A 15428-nucleotide genomic window follows, 5' to 3' on the forward strand; every position below is an offset into this window, starting at 1 on the left:
TTTGTCGGTGAAAATCAGACACCAGGAGCTTATTGTCTTTGTCTTATTCAAGTTCATTTGAAATCAAATGTCGGGCTCTGATGAGGTTCATGTAGAAAATAAAATAGGGGTGAAATATATTGTGTCTTAACGGCGGCTCAGTTCGAGTGGTGCTGTGAGGAAGAGTTTTGAGGTGCTTTATAGAGGCTGGGTAAAGCTCGGGTAGAAAAAAAAACCTAATGCAAGTTTTCTGTATAAAACCTCTTTTCAGTCATTAAGATAAGCTAAACTGCCTTCAGCTGGGGTAAGTGGCTGTACAACGTGCAGAGAAATATTTGTTACGAGTCAACATTAGATTTTGAGAAAGAAGATTATTTTGGCAAAAATAGATCGGTAGAAGATATTTAAAGCTTTTTTTTCTTTCCCCTGGTCCCTTATTGTAGCTGGTAGCCATTTGCTCGCCTCACCGAGCCACCCAGCCCGGGGCTGGTGAGGAGCAGGAGAGAGGCGCCCAGCGTTTTCACACGCGCCGCTCCACGTGCAATACACTTAACATCGTTTCTAGCCGCTGTTCCACACGCGTGTCTCCAAGTCGGGAATCGGTGTCGAGGAAGTAGTCGTGTATGTTTTATGCTCCTGGAAAAGCCCTGAGGCTGCCGCGTCAGCTTCTCGCATCGTAGCCTTTACGTGGTTTGTTCTGTTCTCTCCCTGTTTTCCGACTCACTGCAACAACACGTATTTTAATCTCCAGAGGCTGCAGTGTTCACTGAATCCGAAGAACTGCAGAGAAGGTCATGGCTGGGAACAGTTAGTAAAATTTTAAGTTTCGGCTCTGACCGGTGCTGCTTTAGCCAATTTGTCATGCGGCAATGAGCAGCCATGCGCGGTGGAAGTCAGAGCCAAGCATCCCAGCAGGTGACTGCTGCCGGCGCCGCCACTCGCGCGTCCCCGATTTGAGCATCAATTCTCAAATCTTCCTTCGGATTAGTCAAAACAAAGCGACTTTCTCAAGTTTTTCCTTCTTTTCTCACATAGTCACTTATGTCTTCGCTTGTTTCTAACTTAATGCATTCACTAAATATTAGTTTGCAATGGAAAAACTGTTTGTGTCAATTCGTTGTTGAAAGATTTAAGCTCGGAGCAGGGAAAATGCAGCATGTGGTACATCTGCAGGTATTACCAGAGGGAAAATGCCTCTTTAGCATCTTTGAAACTTTGCCTTTATTCAAGCGAGACCAGAGCTTCATCTGAGATTTATTTCCAGTATTGGCTGTATAACTCCATCTTGCTGTTGCCCTTAGAAATGGTCCAAAGGAGGGATTTTGCAGTGTCGCAGTGGTCGGCTCCACATCACTGCCTGAACCAGGATTTGGCCACTGTCCAGGTACCGGCACAGTCCCACTGGCACCAGCACATTTCTCTTAACGTGTGGTAGTTCAGGAGTCCACAGTTGCCATAACCTTCCCCCCAATTTAATTTCTTTCTTCTAGTTTTCAGAGGCCACGTTGAGATAGATAGATAGATGCTGAGACAGAGACTTGTAATACCCTACTGCGAGTACAGCTTTAAACTTCCAAAGTAATAAACTCTTTAAAGCCAAGAGCCTTAATAACTCCAAACATCTGCTGAAAGACAAAAGACCATTTCAAGTTTGCGCTGAATATTTGGGATTTTTTTTTCTGCTCAATGGCGGGTGTCTCCTACTTGTGAGGAGGCAGCGGCAGTATCCAAAGATGCTAAGGACCTTGGCCACCCTCACCGAATTACCCCGGAACAGGCAGACAGGCTCTCCCCTTGTGCTCTCAGGAAAGTCACCTCGCTCCCCCAGGACTGATGTGATGGCTTTATGTATCGCATTGCTCAGAAAACCTCCTTCGTTCTGTGAAACAGTATTTTTAACTTTGCATAAAACATTGTATTTGCTGGCGGCAGGGGCTGGGTTCCTTCTTTCCCACCGCCGGGCTCATTCGATCCCGTGGCATTGCGATGGAGAAGGCAGGGATGGAGACGATGGAAAGCCGGGTGAGTCGGGAAGGAGCTGGACGTGCCCCTGGCACCGGACCCAGCAGAGGAGCCGCCGTGTGTGTCCCGCAGTGGTGCCGGGGCAGCAGCGGGGCTTCAGCAGCTGGCGCAGGTCTGGGGAGGTTTGCTCTGGGGACAGCGTCCCGCTGTCCTGCTCGGTTGAGCCGGTCCACGGTCAGCCCGATGGCTGTCGGATGCCTTTGTAAATACGTCTTCCCTCCGGGCCTGTTGGTTTCCTTCCATTTTTTCATGGGAGCAAATTTCAGCTGGTTGTTAAAACCACGCGCTAGAAATGGAGGCGCTGCAGTCCAACCACGGTGCATTGGGGTTGGGGCTGTCCGACCTCGGCTTATACAGTATTACACCTACACGCGGCCCTATATAAGCAGTCGCTGCGCCTCAAGATCTGCGGTGCCCGATGACAAACAGCCTGCAAGAAATTATTTTTGAAGTGAGAAACTCTAATCAGGGTTGGTGTTGGTTTTCCCAGTGGCTGTCAGGAGGGGAACCAGTGTGGGCCCGGGGCCAGCGCGGACTCCTGACCGTCCCCTACTTTGTTTAAAAGCTGCGTCCGCAGTATTACCCGAGCCTCCAGCGCCGCCTGGCCTCACATAAGCACACGTGGAGATTGTACTGAAAGTGTTAATTGAGAACGTTATTGAAACGTTACTGAATTGTGAATTGAAACATTCATTGAGAACAGTTTCCAGTTAAAAAGAAAGAAGAAAAAAAAAAAAAAAAAAGGCAAATTAAACCATTTTAAAGTCTCCAGGTTAGCTGGACATTGTTTCTTTGTGATATCTTTTTTTCTTTCTCTTCCCACCCCGGCGAAGCCCGTGTTCCCGCTACCTTCTCCCCAACCTTCTTGCAAAAAGAGAGAGAACGGGTCTGTTTACACACCGCTGGGGAAGCTGGCAGCTTCTGCCGGGGGCTTTGCTGGGGGATGGGGCTTCCTCGCAGCGGCTTCACTGTAAATATTCTGCCTATGCTTCGTTGACAAAACCGAAATGGAAAAAAGTTGTATCTGTGAAATATTAAGCTATATATGTATATAGATAAAACGCGTATTATCTCCGACTCGTTACTACGGCTCTGTAATCAATTGTATATTAAACTGTTTTACTGTATGGCAGATCATTTCACGCTATCTTAGATGTAGAAAAGCTGAGAAAGTAATTCACAATACACTATGTCAACTTAAAATTGGTTTGCTTTTTTTATTTTGGCTCCAGCACGACTTCAAACGCAGTCCCGTGCCGCTTGCACATTGTTTCGAAGAATAATAGTTTGGAAGAGAAGTTTTTTCAGCCCTTTGTTTTGGATCTGGCTTTTTACAATGTTTCTTTGATAAATCACAAAGCCACCGAGTTAATTTTTGATTAGGTGCATATTTAGAAAGCATTTTAAACGCGAAAGGAATTTGTCACATAGACCCGCTGCACTTTGATGTGTTGGTGTTGGTTGGCAGTAAATGACCTTCCTGTTCCCAAAGCCAGCTGAGAAGATGACTCCTTCCTAATTTTTCCTCATTTTAATATTGCTCTAAACTGTGGGGAAGGGGCTGTGCAGCATCCGGGCCGGCAGCGCCTCTGCAGCCATCGTGTTGTCACCACTGGCTGTGGCGGGCGGTCCCAGCAAAGAGCTTTTCCACACGGGGAGCTTGCTTTGGCCAAAATTGGGGATGAATTTTAAATAGATATTTTTTTCCTTTAGCAGAGAGCATGGATGGCTTATTCTGGAATACCAGTGCCTTATTCAAATGAATCCACTTGGGAAGTGGAGTTGAGGCATTGTTATTCTGGCGTAAGAGTCCACAGAAAAAGAAACGGCTGAGAAGAGGAGACTTAATGCTTTCAAAATCTGAACCCGTTCGGCCAAAAGAGCTGAAGGTGTTGGACTGCTGCAGGTGGCTCAGCAGCAAACCCCATGTTTGTCTCTCTGTCTGTCTGTCTGTCTGTCTGTCTCTCACACACCCTCTGCCTCCATCAGGGTCTCTTTTAAGCATCGCATTGTATGTTCATTGGGTTTCAACTCGGGGGGGGGGGGAAAAACAACCCTGGTGTAATTCTGAGCCTTTGCAAAGTGAGGTTCCCACCTGGAAGATCTGCAGGATCCGTGCCCAGGTGCTCTGCTCCTCTCCTCCTGCCCACCAATGAGCACCGACCAGCAGCACCAAACCCTTCTCTTCTTCACCGTGCTGGCACTGGGGCCCTGCGGCCGTAAGCTTTTGTACGGGTCCAGCCGGGCCTCTGAGTTTCCCTTTTCCCTGCTCTCCCAGCGGGTCACAGCAGACCAAGAGCTTTGTCCTCCTGCAATCACGGAGAGGTGCAGTCCAGTTTCCCTGAGGCTGATGATTTCATTGCTTTCCTTCATATGTTAAATAGTGGGTTTTTTCCCAAAGACAAGGTAAGTATCAGAGCACGTGTGTAATGTGCGTGTGGTGCGATGGGCTCTGCAGCCAGCGGTTGCACCGTGTGACTCGCCATTAGGTGTGTGTAAGCCATGCTCGAGTGTTCCTGGGTGTTCGCCTTCTGCTGTGGGCGAAAACTGTTCCAGTGTTATCCAGGCGGGTTCCTATTGTAGATCGTGGTGATTGTGAACTGCCAAGGGATATTTTTTTAATAAATCTTACCATGGTGTTTCAAATTAATCTAGTCTTCCCGTTTTCCTTTTCAGCTCTGCGTTGTCTTCTCCCCAGGTAACCCCACGTTAAGGTTTCTTCTCTCGCTGTGCTGTGGTTCACGGTCGAGAACGTGTTGTACACCCACGCAGGGTATATTGAAAGATGCTCCCTGTGTTTATTTAGTTTACATGGGGACTCTGGGTACAAGAAAAAACCCAAAGATCTTTTGGGGATGCGTTTCACGGCCGTTCCCAAAAGGCCAGGCTGTGTTTGTCCGTAGGCAGCCCCGGGTAACTCGGTGTCCTTGGCCCAGCTGGATGAGGGGGGACAACGGGGCTGACCTGGCGGCCGTGGCATCTCTCCTGCCTGCAGGCGCTGCCACGGATCCTACACCTCGGTCATGCTGCAGCAGCAGGGAGCTCCGCGGGAGCTGCTGCTTTCTGCTGCCTTTGTGTTTCAAGGTTGTCCTGGGTGCCTGCAAGGTAAGCGTGAACTTACCCAGAGGGTTATTCGGGGAGAGGGGGAGGGGTGTCCCAGGCTGGTGTCTCCACGCAGCTGTGCTACTCTCGGGGTCAGCTGTTTCTGTGGAGCCACCATCAACTCCAGGGTGACAGAAAGATGCAAATGTCCACCTTGCCCTGGGGCGTGCTGCCGTAGCACCTGGAGCCGTCTCACCATCCTGGGGTGTCCTTGGGGGAATCCTGGGGATCCCCAAGCTCTAGCTGCTCCCCTGGTTTCCTGGGGCTGCTCCAGCTCCCTCTGGGTCCCAGCCCCACCACCTGGCAGCCCAGCCTGAGCTGGACACATCGCTGCTCCAGGGGACACCCTGTCTGCCTCGCTCTGCCACGCCATCGCCGAGGCTTCACCGCAGGAGCCTGCTGATGTTGCCAGGCCTGGCCCCACTTTGGGTGCACCATGGCAGCGATGGCGCTCAAGCCTGGCTCCCCACACCCGCGACCGGCTTTCCTTTGCATCCCGCTTACAAAGCGTCTCCTCCATCTCTGGGGTCAAATCTTTGAAGCAATAATTTCCCCTTCTCCCCCCCCACGTTCTCCCTGGTTTCATAACGTTTAAGCCCACCAAAGCTTGTAAGCAATTCATATTCAATGACCGTTGCCACTCCAGCACCCGTTGGTGGCACTGTGCAGCAGGGACCTGCCACAGCAGCTGGGCACCAGGGACCTGCCGGGGCTTTGCTTGGCCGGGCCACAGCCAGCTTTTATCACCATCAGTGGTTTGCTTTCGGTAACTAAATTTTTGTTGCTTTGCGGTGTCAAGCGGCAGTTCTCATTTCACAGCTTTGCAGAGTTTATGGGGATTTAAGAGCTAGATGCAAATGAACTTCATTAACATGCTTAATTATCTTACTCACCTCATATCCATCTGTCCTGCATATGCTTTGTACTCGACGCTAAGACAAGCCATCGTGTTCAGCTCGGCACGAGGCGGCTGCGAGCAGGAGCTGTTGGGGTGAGCCCGTCTCTGTCTGCCGAGGGACCGGGTTTTGATGCCGTGGGTGCGTGTTGGAGGAGAAATGTCATTTTTCAAAGGCCGGGTCCAAGCTGGGAGCCTGCAAACGAATGGGTAACACACATGGCAGGATGACGCGATCTTAGGAATGATTTGCTAAAAGAAAAAAACAAAACAAAACAAAACACCAATGTGGAAACTTTTCTGATGTGTCAAAAGGGGAGAAACGCTGGCAGGAGGCTCCAGGCCAGCAGCTTCCTGATGGGTGAGATGTCGGGGCTGGGAAGGCAGAGCCAGAGCCGGGAGCCCCCCCGAGGGGCTTCACTATAGAAAAGCTTTGGGCAAGTCCCCAGAAGAGACCTTGACCGCATGGTGCTGAGCGGAAGGACCCGTCCCATGCTCGGGTGTCTCTGGATGAGGGGGTTTTTAAGCAGTTTTTAAAGCAGTTTTTTTAGTGCAGAGGATGGGTAAGCTGTCAGGGTCACCGCAGAGCTTCGTGCTGGTGCTCAGGTCATGCTCCCTCCTCTCGAACGCAGAGGTTGTTGATGGCGCAGAAGAGCTGCAGGGTCTGGCAGAACACCCATGGGTGTCCTGCTCAGACATCAGCCTGGCGCACATGGTGGTGTTGGGGTGCTGGGTGCGAACACCAATTACTCGCAGCAATCTCCGGCCCCCCACCAGGTGTGCAAGCCTGGGTGATCTACGTGGTTAGTGGCAGAAGGCTGGGCACGGTGGGCATGGCTTCAAAGGCGCTGGGGTGGCAGCGGCCACATCCGTAACCACAACAAGAGGCAGCATGAGAGCGACGAGCTCACTGCAGCGAGGGCCTGTGGCCCACCGAGCAAGTCCCCAGGCTTCTGCTGGTGCACGGAGCAAAGCTGGAGGCAGGCACGAGAACATTCGAGAGCCCTGTAGGATCTTCTCCAAGCTGAATCTCCAGGTCCAGTTGCCTGTTTCATCAATACTCCAGCTTGGTTTTGGGAATGTGGAGCACCAGAGCCTTCCCCAACAGCCAGCTCCTCTCCTGCCTGGGGAACAATTAATATGATTGTTAAGAATTAATATAAACCTCAAACCCTGCCTGTTTGCAGCCCACGATTCTGAACTTGTATCCCTTCGTGGCATGCGATGCGTTTCACCGTGGGAAAGCTGCACTGCAGTCGCAGCACTGGGTGCCACAAGCAGAATCGCAGGGAATGCTTTTGTGCTTACTTAATTTTATTCAAAAATGTGATAAAAAATGAGCCTTTACTTTCAGGTTGTCTTGCAAATCCCTATATCCACAGGGTAAAAGACAGTGCAAATCCCAGACTTGCACCAGAGCCCCCACAGGGTTTAGTGGCCATAACGGGGGCTGAGGACAAGGAGCGGCCCCGGAGGAGGGGACAAGGTGGCCACAGGGGTTGGGCATGCGGAGCTGGAGTTGCTGCAGTCAGGTGCTGGGTGCAGGGAGCGTCTTGGCAGGGAAAATAATCCAAGAGGGGGACTTGGTACAAGTCTTCAGCTCTTTTATACGATGGCATCGAGTTGGAGCTGCCTCTGCCACTGGACACTCAGCGCAGCGGTGAGCCTGTGTGTCTTGAGGAGTGGGGAGTGCAACGCATAGCAAAGCGCTGACGGAGGTTCTCCTTCCCTTCTCTTGCTCTTGCCAGCTCACATCGTGGCAAAGACACCTTGTTCCCACAGGGGCTCGGATAACACCCCAGCCCGGGCACCCCTCTGCCTTCCTCCCTCTCTGCATCCCGCCTCCCTGGTCCAAGGCCAATGCCGCTATCAAGTTACCGGCCACCCCAGCCTCCCCGTTTCCCTCCAGCGCAGCCGGGCACAAAGTTTAAGAGGGAGGCTACTGAAAACTTTAGAACTGGAGCTCTAAATAGTTTTAAATATTAGCAAAATAGAGATGCAGCTGCAGGGTGAGCAATGCCGTTCTGCCATGGTGTGACCATGGGCACGGGGACCTGTTGGGAGCCAAAAGGCCTTTGATGAGATGTGGTGGAGGAGGCGGAAAACCTGTGCTCGAGCCCTTTCACTCCCAGGGTGAGAGGGATGGGTTCAGTGAGGCGCTGGCAGCCGGTGACCCGAGGATGGGCTTCGCTCTGCCCAAGGAGCTGCCGGCAAAGCCTGAACCCCTGCACCATGTCCAGCTCCCTCTGGCACTGGGATCTGGGGAGGCTGTGATTTTACCTTTTCCTTTTTAATCCATAGAAAATACAAGCAAAAAGTGCCCCCCTTATGTTGCTGCTGCCCTGTGGAGCAGCTGTCGCACCGTGCTTACCCCAGTGTGTGGTGCTGATTTGCGCCGTGAGCTCCACGGCTGCACCCATGGGTGCCTGTGGGATCCGGCTGGGCACGAACAGCTCCGACAGCGGCAGGTCCGGCTGGTTTGGCTCCTCGGCTCCCAGGAGCTCCCCCAAATTCTGCCTGTTGAAATCCTCCCCATCTCCAGTGAGAGGGGTCGCAGGGAGCCTGTGGAGAGAGGAGCAACAGCGGGGTGATGCCTGGTGCCAGAGATCCCACCCAAACTGTTTTTTAGCTCTGGAGGTGCCCAGTTTGCTGGTGCTCCGGTGTAGGGACCCGGTGGGGGCTGGCAGCGCTGCGCCGATACCGAGCGCACCCACCAGGGGCATTGGGAAAGGGGAGCCGGGGCAGGGATGGGTTGAGCTTCCAACTGAGGTCTTGCAGTGTCCGTCACTCTCTGCTTCCAGGCCGGGTCCCCAGACTCTTCTTGCACTGCTGGCCCCTGTTCTGGGCATCGTGTGCTGTTTTCCTTCCTCCTGGGTCAGTTTTTGGGTGCCCCTGTGCTATCTGCACGTGGCAGAAGGCAGCGTTTTGCTGCAAGAAGGTGTGAATGCCTCAAGGACTCTCGTCGCTAAAGGTGCTTCCCAAAGACACCAGGAAAGACCCTGCAAAGCAAAGGGACGGTGACATGCAGAAACCTGCACCTGGGGCAAGGGGACAGGGGGACAAGAGAGGGCTGGCGAAGTCTCAGGGCCTGGTATGTCCCGGCCTTTATCTCCCCCTAGTGCCACCCGCTCGGCGCATTTGCTCCGGCACTGCACAGTGCGCAGAGTCCTGCGGTGCTGCACAGGCAGCCGTGGGGCTTTAGGAACCTAGCTCTGGGGCAGTGACCTCCTGGACCGGGACATGTGAGGGTCTGGGCATGGTACAGGGGCACAGGGTGCAGCGTCATGGCAAGGCAGCATCCCTGTCGTCATCAGGAGCGATGACTTGAGTAACCCAAAAACCTGGTCAAGCAAATGCCGGGCATGGTCCTGAGCCCATCTTGTCCCTGGGCCATGCATGCACCGAACTATGTCCAGCCTCAGCAGGAGCCGCGGGGTCACACGCAGCCCGTCGGGGCTCCCCAGGCGGCTCTGCTGCTGCCAGTGCAGGTTTGTCCCCTGCCATTAGCTTCGAGCTGTCCCTCTCCTGCTATCTGGACAGGGTAAGAGGAGGAAGAGGCTCTTCCTTGGAGACCAGCCGGACCGTCACCCAGCGTGGTAAGGTGTGTGGTGGGGAAATGAGTAAAAAGACACATCTGGCACCACATCTGGCTTTGTAGGGCTACGGGTTGAGGGGGTCTAACCCGTGTTTGGCTCCCCGGGAAGCCTTGTGCCCCTGTGTGCCTTCGCACCCCGTTGTGGGCAACACGCTGTGCTCTGCCTCGGGTGACCCAGCAGCGCTGGGGATTCCCATGGTTGTCCCCAAGCCAGGGACAGAGCTTGTCCTGATTTAGTGCATTTCTGTTGCCCTTTGGGGTGTTAGATGTGTTTTAGCCCTTCTGCTCGGCTGTGGCTGGGAGCCAGACCTGCATGTGGGGACGGGGACGAGGGGCAGGCTGGGCAGCACAGGCCATGCAGGGCTGTAGCGTATAGGGCCATATGGGACAGGACACGAGGTCGTGCTTTGTGGGGCCATATGGGGAAGGGTATGGGGCTGTGCAGCGTGAGGCAGGGGGACAGGGGAGGACTCTGCGGGGAGTGTGGGGCGCTCAGGCAGCCTCTGCTCTACAGGGGGACATGGGCGATGCTGGCCCCACTCCACCACGTCCCCAGTGCGAGGACCTCCTGGAGCCATGGGGTCACACTGGGACTTTACACATGCCTGGCCACAAAACACCCATCCTCTGCAGTGTCCCGCCAGCCCCCCGTGCTCCTCCGCTCCGGGTACCCATCCCTGCGCCGTTCCCAGCAGGAATCAGCCCACAGAAGGAGTTTGCTGCACTCTTCTGGCTTTAGAAACATTTTGAATCTGAGGATTCCTCTTTTTCAAACCGCACAGAGGGGAGTCACGCACCTAAAGGGTTAATTGCAATGAAACTCCGTTTCGTTTTAGCAGCCCCCCCCAGCCAGGAGGACGCTGGCAGCCCTGCTTTGGGTATTTATAGAATGGTGAACTTTGAGCATGTCCAGCGAGCAGGCAAAACCCCAGCTGGAGACGTGGGGACAGCCCCGGCAGAGCTGGAGGCTGTCGGGGGTCCTAGCCCCGGGGCTGCAGCAAAGCAACCGAGACCATCTGCCACTGCATCCTGGCCCCCGTGCACCCTGCTCCAGAGCTGGTTGCCCCATGGCCAGGCAGCACTAGGGCACCCAGGGACCCCAAGTTGTGGGACACTCCTCCCCCATGAACGCACCTGGGTGGCTGAGGACACGGGGCTAAGTCTTCTTCAGCCATGGAATCGGGGCAGCGTCCTCCCGAGGTGGCGTTCCCGGTTTCAGGAGCAGCGTGTGCTATCAGCAGGATGCAGACATCTTCCCTTTTCCATGACAAACAGCAGGCAGAAGCTCCCACCTCCTCACGCTGTCCCAGGCCAGATCTCTTCCCAGCAAACAACCTGCCACCCAGTTCACCACGTCCTGGAGCAAATCAGAGCAACATCCCTTCTGGCTCCCTAACTCTGAAGCGGGGCGGAGGATGGGGGGGGAGTGTGGGTGGCAGGGGATGGGAAGTCTTTGTGTGCATGCAAAGCCTTGGAAAAAACCCTAAAAACAAAAAACACTAAGGATTTGCTTCTCTTAACAGGTGGCATCTGTACCTATGGATTGACGTGTTCCATATTCGACACAGCAGTCCTGACTGTCAGTTTGTCCATATCGATATGGTTTGCAACAGACAGGTGAGAGGCTGGAGGAGGTGCTGGGCTCACAGATGGCCCCAGCCAGGGGGCACCTTGCGCCATGCATTGCTGCTGCCTGGTGCTGCTGAGCCCTGCTCCCCACCAGAGCCCCCATCTTCAGCCCAAGGTTGTCCTGCTGCTGGGGTCACCCCAAATCTGCAGCACTGTCCACAGTTATCAGATGGTCTATCAGCATCCTGCTCTGCATGGACATCAGTGGTCTATGCAGGAGGGTGGTCAGGTTAAGAGCAAGGGGAAGGAGGGAAGAAGTGTCTCAAAGAGATGTTGTCTGGTGCATGCTTGGACAGGTGCCTCCAAAAGGGCATTGATCTGAGATGGGATCAGATCTGGGAAAGTCAGATCGAGCAACATTGCCGTCAATGGAGATGGCATGTGGGCTGGGAGCCAGCCACAGGTACGAACCAGCTAAGGAGGAACATTATGAGTCTGAAACAACCTTCTTTTAAGGGCAAGACTGCTGAAAGTGCGCTGTGTCATCCCTGAGGGGTGGCTGAGCCGCTGGTCACTGTGCAGGCCACCCCATCCTGCAGAGGGCAGATGCTGTCGCTGCTGGCACCGCAGAGCCCCCCCGGTGCTGCGGCGTAGGGGTCTCTGGAAGGCCCCAGCCCTGCTGATCAGTGTTTCTCCAGCAGCAGCATTGCCAAGGCTGAGAGTTGGTTGGGGCATTATTTTTAGGAATGGCGGGCTTCTGCTTTGACTGCTCCACGCTGTTGAGATCCCCTTGACTCAAAATTGATTTATTTCTTTGCACAGGAGGGCTATAAGAAGTGGAGATGGACAACAAAGACGATTAAAGAAATGGAGTAGCTTCCACCCAAGGAACAACTAAACATGCTTCATCCAGGGCAGGAGATGACAAGAGAAAGAAGACAGAAGGCAGGAAAAGCTAAGTTTTCCCCCGGTCAGGCAAATCTGGGTGGGTCTTCATGAGGACAATGGGAGATGCATCACTGACACCAAGATCATCTCCAGCCCTTTATCCTGGGGCTGAACGTAGCACTTGCAGACGTGGTTACTGGAAACCTACCAAGACTATATAGTGGAGGTTTTTCCCCCTCAGAAGCAACTGAAATGTTTTGGCTGAAATTTGCTTTTTTTTTTTCCTGTGAGTTTTCACTACAGTTTCAGCCCCAGAAGACAGCATTTCATCTACCATAGGTAATGTTTGACAGCATTGTAAGCAAATGAAAATTGGGTCTTATAAAGGGCAGTGTCTGGAAATCATCATGGAGGACTGTCCTCATTTATAACTACAAATATGTATAGTTTTGTTCAATTAGACATCTTGGCCAGCTCTGAGGGCAATTGCTCAGGATTCCCTCTTTTTTACCTGAAAGCACTGGCAATTTATTTGTGGGAAAACTTCTTTTATTCCCTCGGGAGAATAAAATGGCGTTGCTGTTGCCCTCTGAGATGTTTTTAGGTCCTACCTACCCCAGGAACATCAATAGACCTTTGCCTCAGCAGCTATAGGAGCAAGCACCGAAACATCAGGGAAGGAAGAGGAGGAATGGTTTCAATCTTACAGATTTCTGCATAAAATAGAGGCTAAAAGCATGTCTTCAAAATAATTGAGCAAGGATACTGTTCATTACATAAGGTTGTTGGGGAAAAAAATAGGCTGATTTACATTTTTATAGGAAATAAAAGGAGTTTTGTGGGTGACATAGCACCTTCCACTGAGAATGTCAGCATGAGATAAGTGGGCTTCAAATAAAAGAATAAACATTTTCCCACGGGGACTGAATTCATACTGGAGAACTCAGCCTGAGAAGAAAGCGTTTTTAAAGGAAAATCTTTGTCGCCATAAAAAAATACGTTTTGTTAGCACAATACGCGTTTACTGCAAGGATGCCAATTCTCACCTTTGCGTGCAAATTTTTGCTGGTTCATCTGAGTTTTGGTGACGCTTTGGGTAGCGGGAAAACAGGACTACCCCTATTTCGTGGATGTGGTGTTTTTCAGGGCAGGAATTTCAGGGCAGGAGGAGAGTTCGATGTGCTTTTTAGGAACGGAGGGATTTTTCAGCGGCCGTCAGAGCAGGCTGGGGTTTAGCGATACTTTAATTTCATTCACAACGAGTAGCCCAGTGGGGGTTTTATTCTGGTTTCAGGTTGGTGGCCCTTTGAGATTTGCTATGCCATGCTTCAGATCCGCTGCTGTCTGGCATAACAATTCAGGTTGCTCAAAAGCGATGATTAGCATAAATGAACGAGTGGGTGAAATGTTCATTATATTGCCTACTGTCATGTTTGTGTACCAGATTTTGTTACCATCTGTCATTTCTGTTTTCTTGTTGTTGCCAAAAGTTGTCATTCTGAATGGAGGGTGGAGACATATTTTCAAAAGCTAACACGAGATAATTTTAGGTACTTTAGGGCTCATATGTTCTGTGCTGGGTGTCAGCAGCCTTCATGTGCATCAGCCTCGCGAGTCTGTGATAAATTCTGGGCAGTGATTTAGTTAAAGCAGTTTTTAAAGTCATTGGTTGCAGTCACGCAAATGCATGAGATTCTCAGCTCTCGTCACTAGAAAAGTACCTGGTCCTTGCAATCGCAAAGAAAAGCTTGAAAATAAAATACATGTTTTCCCCTAATGTTAAATAAAACAGAGAATGTAAAGAAGGGGGTATATAGTGACATTAGACTTATAAAAATCAAGCTCCTGCCTAGAGATCTGACCAAGGAATGCGACAGCTCCGCTGTAACAGACTGCGACGTCCCCAGATCATTTCCAGAGATGTAAATGTCCCGGGGACGAGAAGCTGGACAAATTCAACCTTGAAATAAGCTGCAGCTCTCTCGCAGCGACAGTAACTGCATACTGCGACAATTTGCAAGGGGAGCAGTGCACTCACCAGGGCTTGCAGCCTTTAAAGCAAAATTAGCTCATTTTCAACCGCACATTTTTAATTCAGTTTTGGGAGGAACAGCTCAGCCTGCGAGCAGGGAGCTGGGTAGATGAAGTCATGAGGATTTCTTGCCTTGCCCCAGTGCTGCAAGATCACCCAGTCCGAGAGCTGGGTGCCCTGTGCCAGACGGGGAGGGAGAGGGCTCCAGGGTGCCGGGATTGTCCCCCTTTCTTCAGGCTGGAGCGCCAAGCTCGTGCTGCGAGTGTTTAAACCCACCCTGGTAGCGCCAGGGCCACGCTGGCACCTCGTCGCTTCCCATCTCAGCCCACAGCAGCTCCGCGCTCCCAAGGGCTGCGGGGTTTTGATCTGACCCGAGTTATAGGGCTCAGTGTTTGAGTGAAATACGATGACCTGTGACATCCAAAAATACAGAAAAGATGATCTGATGGTTTCAGTCGGACTTAAACTTCAGGAAAATACAAAGCCAGACAGTTTGGGGATGGTTTTTTGATTGTTTGGGCACAGCCAGATGATGATCCAAATTCAGAACCAAAGCTATAAAGATACCCCAGTGTTGCGGTGGGAAATGGTGCTGGAGTGGGAGTGCAGAGAGTCACTGCTTGTTCAAGGAGAGTTGGGGAAGAAGGAGATGGGGCTGCCTTTGCTCTGAAAGAGGCAGAGGTAATTCCGAGCATCTCTGATGGAAGGCTGGGGGGAGAGCAGGGCCATGTCACGACAGCAACCACTTGTAGACCAGAGGAGGAGAAGGATGAGAATGGGATTTCTTTCCAGCAACTCTCCAAAAAGCCCGAGATGTCTGGCAGATGGGATTTGAACTCCATGTCCAGAGCCACAGAGTGACCACCCGCTGCCGAACTGTGCCGGGATGTTCCCTGGCTTCAGCAGGATGAGTAGCCCTGGGAGATCCCTCAAAGAGGCCCAGAAATGGGTGTCTGGGCTCCACCACGGAGAAGTCTGCACCAGCTGCTGGAGCCACAAGAGGATAAATGAAGCGGCATGTTGTGAGTGAGTGAAATCCACATCCCCTCTCCAGGTCTCCCTCTTTGCTGGTTGCCTCCTAGAAGCTTTTAAGCAACCCTGTGGTGGGTTTGCAGCCTTAGCGGTGCCAGCCACCCAGCCTTGGCTGCCCTCGCCCCTTTCTTGTTACCGCAGGAGGAGGCAGGACCGCGGGGGCAAAAAGGGGCTCGAGAGCACAGTGTGCAACTGGTGTCAGTGCTGTCAACCAAGGCTCAACCCAAGCACCATTGCGTGTGTCAGGGGCTCAGTCCAGGCTGGTCACCTCCATAGCTGGAAGTCTCACATCACTCTTCTTCCCGACTGCTTCG

General features: G+C 52.3%; 1 long non-coding RNA gene across 1 annotated transcript; it reads left to right on the top strand.

Moving 5' to 3' along the window:
* Positions 1-11000: 11000 nt before the first annotated feature.
* Positions 11001-15428, top strand: LOC309677495. The gene is made up of 4 exons (XR_014269683.1): positions 11001-11210; positions 11985-12389; positions 14875-15108; positions 15256-15428. It is a non-coding gene; the product is annotated as an uncharacterized lncRNA (long non-coding RNA).

The sequence above is a fragment of the Vanellus vanellus genome, assembly GCF_965231255.1.
Source record: "Vanellus vanellus genome assembly, chromosome: 14".
NCBI lineage: Eukaryota > Metazoa > Chordata > Aves > Charadriiformes > Charadriidae > Vanellus > Vanellus vanellus.